Genomic DNA, 7,215 nt, shown 5'->3' with positions numbered 1-7,215 from the left:
AATGATTCTAGGCAACTTTGACACATTTTTCCCCATTACTTGTAATTGAAGATATGGACTAGATTCTCAGATGGCTTAAAATGACATATACCTGATTCACAGTTTTACTAGTTATGGCCACTAGAAAGCTGTGATCTTTTGGTGATTTTGAAATTAAAACTGAGATCCTCACATTATATCTACACTTTCAAAGACAAAGCTTAAGTAAATATCAAGTTCCATCATAAAGCTTACAATAACATCTGAAGAGCTGGTGAAACTGAGTTCCATAAGTACTACAGTGATAGTGAGTACGATAGCTCAGACTTATGTTCTTGCCTATGAAAAAGAGTGAGTCTATTAACAAAGAGTAAGTGTCATGTCACTTTCTTGGCATCTATGATCTCTCAGCAAGCTAGCTTCACTTGCAGACTTCAGTGAGTTGTAATATTTCACTTTAAGTGGCTGGCTTCTAGGGCTGCGTGAAATTTCACCGGCTATTTTGTTTCAACACTGTTTCGACTCATTTCAAGCTTGAAACAGTGAAATCGAAATGGAACAAAGGGCTTCGAAACAGCCTTGAAATGAAACGAGGGCAGTCAAAATGTTTCAAAAGTTTTGAAACGTTTCGAGTTTTGAAGCAGCCAGCCAGGTGGTGGGAGACAGGGGAGGACCAGGGCTGCAAACAGGCTGGGAAAGGGAACTCAGCCTGGCTGAGTTCCCCAGCCTGATTTCAGAGCTGGGGAGGGGGACCAGGCTGAGTTCACTTCTCCAGCCTGATCAAAATGTTGAAACAACGAAACTGTTTCGACGAAATGGAATTGAACAGTGTTTTCAAAATGAAACAAAACTTGAAACAAAACACTGTTCTGTTGAAACATCAAAATGGATGTTGAAGTGGAACACTGCTGTTTTGGACAGCCCTACTGGCTTCTCCAGAGTCAGATCAAGCCAGTGAGTGAACTTAGTAGAGTGATAGACTATTTATTTAGATAGTCCTTAATATTTTGGGTACTCCTGCATGCAGAGAAATATGTTGACTTCATTGGAGTTCCACAGGTTGATGTGGAAGAAAGGCAGGAGTTTACATACAGAGATCCAGTTGCAGAACTGAGATCTAATAAACTTAATATAAATTGAAGCAAAATAGCAATTTGTGAGGAACAAGACGAGAGATTTTGTGACTGGGTGAGATGCTGGTGCACATAGAGGACTCCTTATTGGTGGAGAAAGCTCTTGAGTTTTCAGTGGGTGTGTCTACACATGCACATTTACCTCACAGTAACCAAAATTACTGTGCAGTACAGGCATGCATCTACACATGCATGATGCTTGTACTTCACAGTAAATATGGTGACATGCTAACTTGAGCGTAAGTTTTATACCTGCATCATGCAGATATCAAATTTATGCGTGATTAGTTACTGCAGAGCAATGCACATGTAGACACCTTACTGCTCAGTAACACTGTGTGTGTGGCCTGACTTGGGACTAACTTTAGTGGGACTAACTACGTATAGATGGTGGCCAATTCCTGCTTACTGTGCAGTAATGTACTGTGCAGTAAATTTAAGCTGGTGTTAATGCACATGTAGACATGCCCAGTGAATGGCAAATACGGACAGCAGATTTTTTTTATTTACGTGAAGACAAAACAGTCTCATGTACATCTTACAAGTCACAAGCAAGAATGTTAAGAGACAGTTGTACGGTGGAATTGGGAAGTGGTACAATTCTGGATGCCAATGGGTTCAGAGGAGTCTGTAGTAGGAGGAAATATCTAGTATCATGGATTTCTCTGAATAATGCAATCCAGGACATCTTCAGTGATCTCACGAGAATGACATAGTTTGCTAAAAAGGAAAAAGAATAGATTAAGCTAATGTTGAATGATTCTAAAATGACAAAAAAAAAAAATGATATTTGTAATTCATTTTTTAAGGATGAGCAACGGCTTCTTAAGTCTTTGTCTTCTCCAGTTTCCTTGATTAATGACATTATGCAAGTCTTTTCCTTTTCTTGGTTGAATTTAGCTTTTAATTTCAAGCACAAAATGAATGTTGACCTTAACTGGAATACATGAGTTCTACAGCATCTGCTTATATATATAATATTCACTAGGGAGCTGTCTGGCAACGTGCTTTTTCACATCTGTCAGCTAAATCAGAGATCCTTATACAGAATGTAGAACTCAGGAGCATTTTATGGATTTATGACACACTGTGGAAGCAAGATGGATCCATAAAGCAATGACTCTTTTCCAGACTTTCCTCAGTTATAGCACACCCATGAAATTGCCAGGTTTAATGGAGGGCAGAATTTGTCCAGTTATTTTCATATAAATCTGTATTCTTCCTGAATATTTGTCATATTTATTTTCCATTTGTTTCAGAGCAGCTTGCATTTAGTGATGCCACTGATAGAAATGGCTTATACAAAATGTGAGAGGGATTAATGGCATATGCTTAATAAAACAAGGGGGAGCAAGCACTATGTATTTTTTTACTATGACCCAATAAGATGGCTGAACTGTGCTTTAGTCCAAGGTGGCAGGAAAACAGCAAACTAGTTGACTAAATGACAGCTTAGAACACTTTCCTTCTGCTTCCCCCCTGTCCTCCCATGTGCTGGCTATGCATGCTCCTTGCCACCAAATGCTACAATGATGACAAAATACTGTTAGAATGCATTACGTTACATTATATCCACCTTCTTTTAAAGATTGGAGGTAGTTAGTCTGTTCCATACCTGGTAAAATGGCCTGGGCATTATATACTACCAAAAGGAAGCTGTAAAGGAATCAGAAATACTGGGGCCAATTTATTCCAGACAGAAGTTTGGAAGTATATCAGTGTCCTTAGTATGTCTCACTACTTCACTTTTTTTTCTATGGACAAAATGGAAGAAAAATGTAATATGATTTGTTTTTTCCTACCACTTCTCCGTTACTTCCCTAAAAAGAATAATTCATTGAAAATACTAAACAAAAATTGCTTTCAGTATTTTCCATGAAATACTGTCCCCCCGGCTATTACCTGGAAAAGTGCTGTGGGAGTGGCAAGCTCTACAGCTAATGATGGATGATATCTTGGCTGCACAAAAAATCTATTGATTATTGTTCAGTTTTTACCTAGTAACTTCTATTTTACTCAGCCTCTCAAGGAGGTCTTGATTATCTCAAATTTATTTCAAGATGACATTATCCATTACTGATGAGTCTGTCTTGAGTTTTCAACATATGTCACATCAGCTACTTCCGTTATGACAGAATGAAAAATATATTTGATCTGATTTAAATACAAGCATTCAAAGTGATAAAAATGCGACTGGTTCTCACTTCAAACTTGGTCTATTTCATTGAAGGAGAGGGAAACGGTTCATAGAATCATAGAAAATTAGGATTGGAAGGGATCTCAGGAGGTCACGTAGTCCACCCCCTTGCTCAAAGCAGCTCCATCCCCAACTAGATTATTCCAGCCAGGGCTTTATCGAGCCAGGCCTAAAAACCTCCAAGGTTTTTCAGACTGAAATAAAAGGATATGTATTGAAAACAGGTGATTATTGTATTAATTTAAATGGGTGGGGTTGCCAAAGCATTTGGATCCTGCCTAAGTTTGCCCTCACTGCAGTTAGGGATAAATTCCCATTGATTATCTTCTACAAATTGGGAATGATGTATAGAAGGTGCAAGGGCTGAATCCTATTTCACTTTTGTGTTCTAAAGTGGCACTTGTGTAGCTGTGTAACTGCAATTTTTGGAATTTAGGCATGGTTTGGACTCTCTTTCCACCAGTAGCTGAATAGGTTTGTGCAGATATGCAATAAATTGGTAGTGACAGCAGCCGAAAGCCTTCCTACCTTCTAACTGAAGAGCTTAGTGGTTTGGATTCTTATCTGGGGAGTGGAGGTGAGAATCCACCTTGCCCAAAGGAGGTTTGAACTGTCATCTATTGCTTCCTAGGAAAGTGCTCTGATCAACAGACCCTGGGCTAGTCAGAGGAGGTTTGAACTTCCATCTGTTGCTTCCTAGCAAAGTGCTCTGTGTTTTTCTCCATTTTCCTATGGGAAGTGGAAAACCTGGATCCCTGGTAATTACTGCCTTGAGAAGGTGACTGATCTGGTGCATAATGTCTGAGGGGCATCTGAGGAGTTCTGTCAGGTCTGAGGTATGATCTTTTCCACCCCTATTGACCTATTTCTGCCAGCAGAACCTTGTAAAATGGGCAAGGGATTTACCTCTGGACTACCCTGCCTTTTTTTTAGGTATCTTGAGAAATGAAACACCCCTAAGGATGAGTTTTGCTCCATAATTCTGCCACCATTTTCATTTGTCCATTTGGCATCTTCTGTATAATTCCTAGTATGGGTCAAATAATGCCAACATTAATAAATACAACAGAAATAGGGAATGCTTTATAAGTACCGTTCAGATGAAATACATGAGTGCAAAATAACATCAATGGGATAATACAAGGGATAATGTTGGCCCATTAAATTCTGGAATTTCCTGGTTTGAGTGTTTGATTGAGCACCTAGAGCATGAGGCTTTGCATTGGAACTTATATGCATGTACTCCATTTGCAAAGGCTTTGGTACACTGGGTTAGGCTGCATATTTTTGTGAATTGTTGAAGAAATAGTTGGGATACATTTTTCTTCTGCATGCGAATTTTCACACATGAAATATATAGCCACTCTGCCAAAGAGCATTCACTATGGACAGAAATTTCCAGAAATGTTACCTCTTGGATGGTTCCCTTCTGGGAGTGAGTGCATGTGTGGCATGTATGGTATTCTATTTTGTTGTATTCCTAACTGATCATGAGTTTTAAACCCCAGACTTGAAGTTGGATCTGTGTGTATGGCCCATTGTGCTTGTGTAGAGGCTGTTTTAAGTTAGTGGTGTATGTGTAACATATTGGTAGTTATAGGTACCTCTGTAGGCCTGATCTACAGATTATATTAATAGATTGTAAGCAGGAAGGCGCTTTCGAGGAGCATTGGGTCCAGTCCCCTGCACCAAATAGGAAAGATAGCTGGGGGTCAGGTAACCCCAGCATGGTGACTGTTTAGTCTGCTCTTGAAGATTTCCAGGGTAAGTGATTGCACCACCTCCGGATGGAGCTTATTCCACAGTCTGGACACCCTGACTGTGAAGAAGTTTTTCCTAATTTTGAGCCTGAATCGGTCTTTTAGGAGTTTGTGGCCATTACTCTTAGTTTTCCCCTTGGGTTCCCTGGTGAACAGTTGCTCACCGAGCCCTTGATGTACTCCCCTAGTGTAGTGGTAAGCTGCTACCAGGTCCCTTCTCAGTCTTCTTTTCTTCAGGCTGAAGAGTCCGAGATCCCTCAGCCACTGGTGTAGGCATCTACTTCCCAGGAAGGATAAAGGCTGAGAAATCTTAGTGGAGATACACCTGAGGAAATCTAACTGGAGTTTAGTACCTAACTTTGTTTTGAAGGATGGGGCATTAACCATCCGTCTCCTCAGCATTTCTAGTGGCTTAGGCAGCTCCTCATGAAGTAAGATGGATTTCTAAATCATGTATGAGGAATCTAGGCATCTAATGCCGAGCTGTGAATTCTTTTTGGCCACGGGGGGTCTTGGCATTGGAACTCCCAGATCCATTTGTGAATTTAGCCCAAGTCAAAATGTAAAATTATCTTTATTATGCTTGACATTTCCTTGGAAGTGAATGCGGCAGTTCAAAGACTGTTCAGGCTACCCAAACACTCACATAGCAACACTGTATCATTTTATGTGCTTTGGAATCACAAAGTGGAAGAATTATTTTTTCCCCCAATGAAGAGTTACATTGTGGAGAATAATTATGCAGTCAATTCCAAGTTAAGCCAACTGTATTAATGTACATGGCCATATAATCACATACACTATGATCTAAGTCTATATTATTGCTATTTTATCCATCAAAGTTTGCTCTCAATTGATGACTGATAGGAAAAAAACTGGGAATATTATTATATTCTCTACATTGGCTCTCTTAAAATATAACAGATATAATTACCAGAGATTGAAATATTTACATTACATTACTCCAAATATTACAAATATTTACATTATTTAGCAAAGGAAGGAAAAAAAAACAATGAAAAAGCCTCAGATAGCTTTTCCTTGCTTGGCTGATTAGAGGTTTCCAACATACGTTTTGGTTACTTATTTAATATTAAACAGAATAATTAAGGAACTGTATTTCTTGAATTAAGGAACCTAATATCTACTGCTAATTGATGGCAGTTTTCTTATTAATTCTGTTTTCAAACTTGCCTGCTGTCTTGACTACTAAAACAGCAAGCAGCTCTCAAGAGAACTTACATGGGGAATATAAAGGAACACATTTTTGCCTATATGTTTGGATAAACTTTTCAGTAGGAAGCCTTAGACTTCATTTGATAATAGTTTTGTAACACATTATTAGCTTAAACATGAAATGAAATAAAAAATATTGATAATCTATCATGCTATCACATCACGTGTTAGAGCAGGGTAGGCAAAATACGGCCTGCAGGCTGAATCCAGCCTGCCAGGAAATTCCAAAATGTGTATTGGGGGCTGTTGTCTGCCCTTTCCCCCACCCCCCCATGCCTGTTCCCAGCCTTCCTGCCTGCGAGAGTGGGAATTCAGGTATGGGCCCCACGGGTGGGGTCCAGGGACTCCCACTGAGGGAAAGTGGGGCAGGAGGGTGGGGAGCTACATGCTATGGGGCCAGACTGGCCTGGCCCCGCATACTGCAGGAGTTCAGAAGCTGCATGCTATGGGACTGGGTGGGGCTGGCTCTACATGCTGCCACCATGTGCAGCCAGGGACTGTGCAGGAGTGAAAGAGTTGTGTGCTGTGGGGATGGGTGGGGCTGGCCCCACACACTACCACTATGTGTAGCCGAGGACTGGGGCGGGCACACTACGAGGCCAGCTGGGACTGGCCCTGCTCACTGCCACCATGTGCAACTGGGGACTTGGGTGAGAGTGTGGGGAGCTGTGGAGGCTGGCCCCATGCCCTGCCACCATGTGTGGCTGGGGATTGGGTGGGAGTGCAATTGGGCTAGGTGGGGCTGGTCCTGCATGCTGCTACCACCTGTGGCGGGGGACTGGGGTGGGACCAGGGAGCTACCACCACATACAGATCCAGGGACTTGCACACTCTGGGGTGTGAGTCCCACTCCCTATCACCTCCCCCCACAAATACATCTCCCTTGCACTGTCCCTCACACCCCACCCCC

The sequence above is a fragment of the Gavialis gangeticus genome, unplaced genomic scaffold (assembly GCF_001723915.1).
Source record: "Gavialis gangeticus isolate Ggan-Ray unplaced genomic scaffold, GavGan_comp1, whole genome shotgun sequence".
Lineage (NCBI taxonomy): Eukaryota > Metazoa > Chordata > Crocodylia > Gavialidae > Gavialis > Gavialis gangeticus.
Note: the sequence above shows the minus strand (reverse complement) of the source record.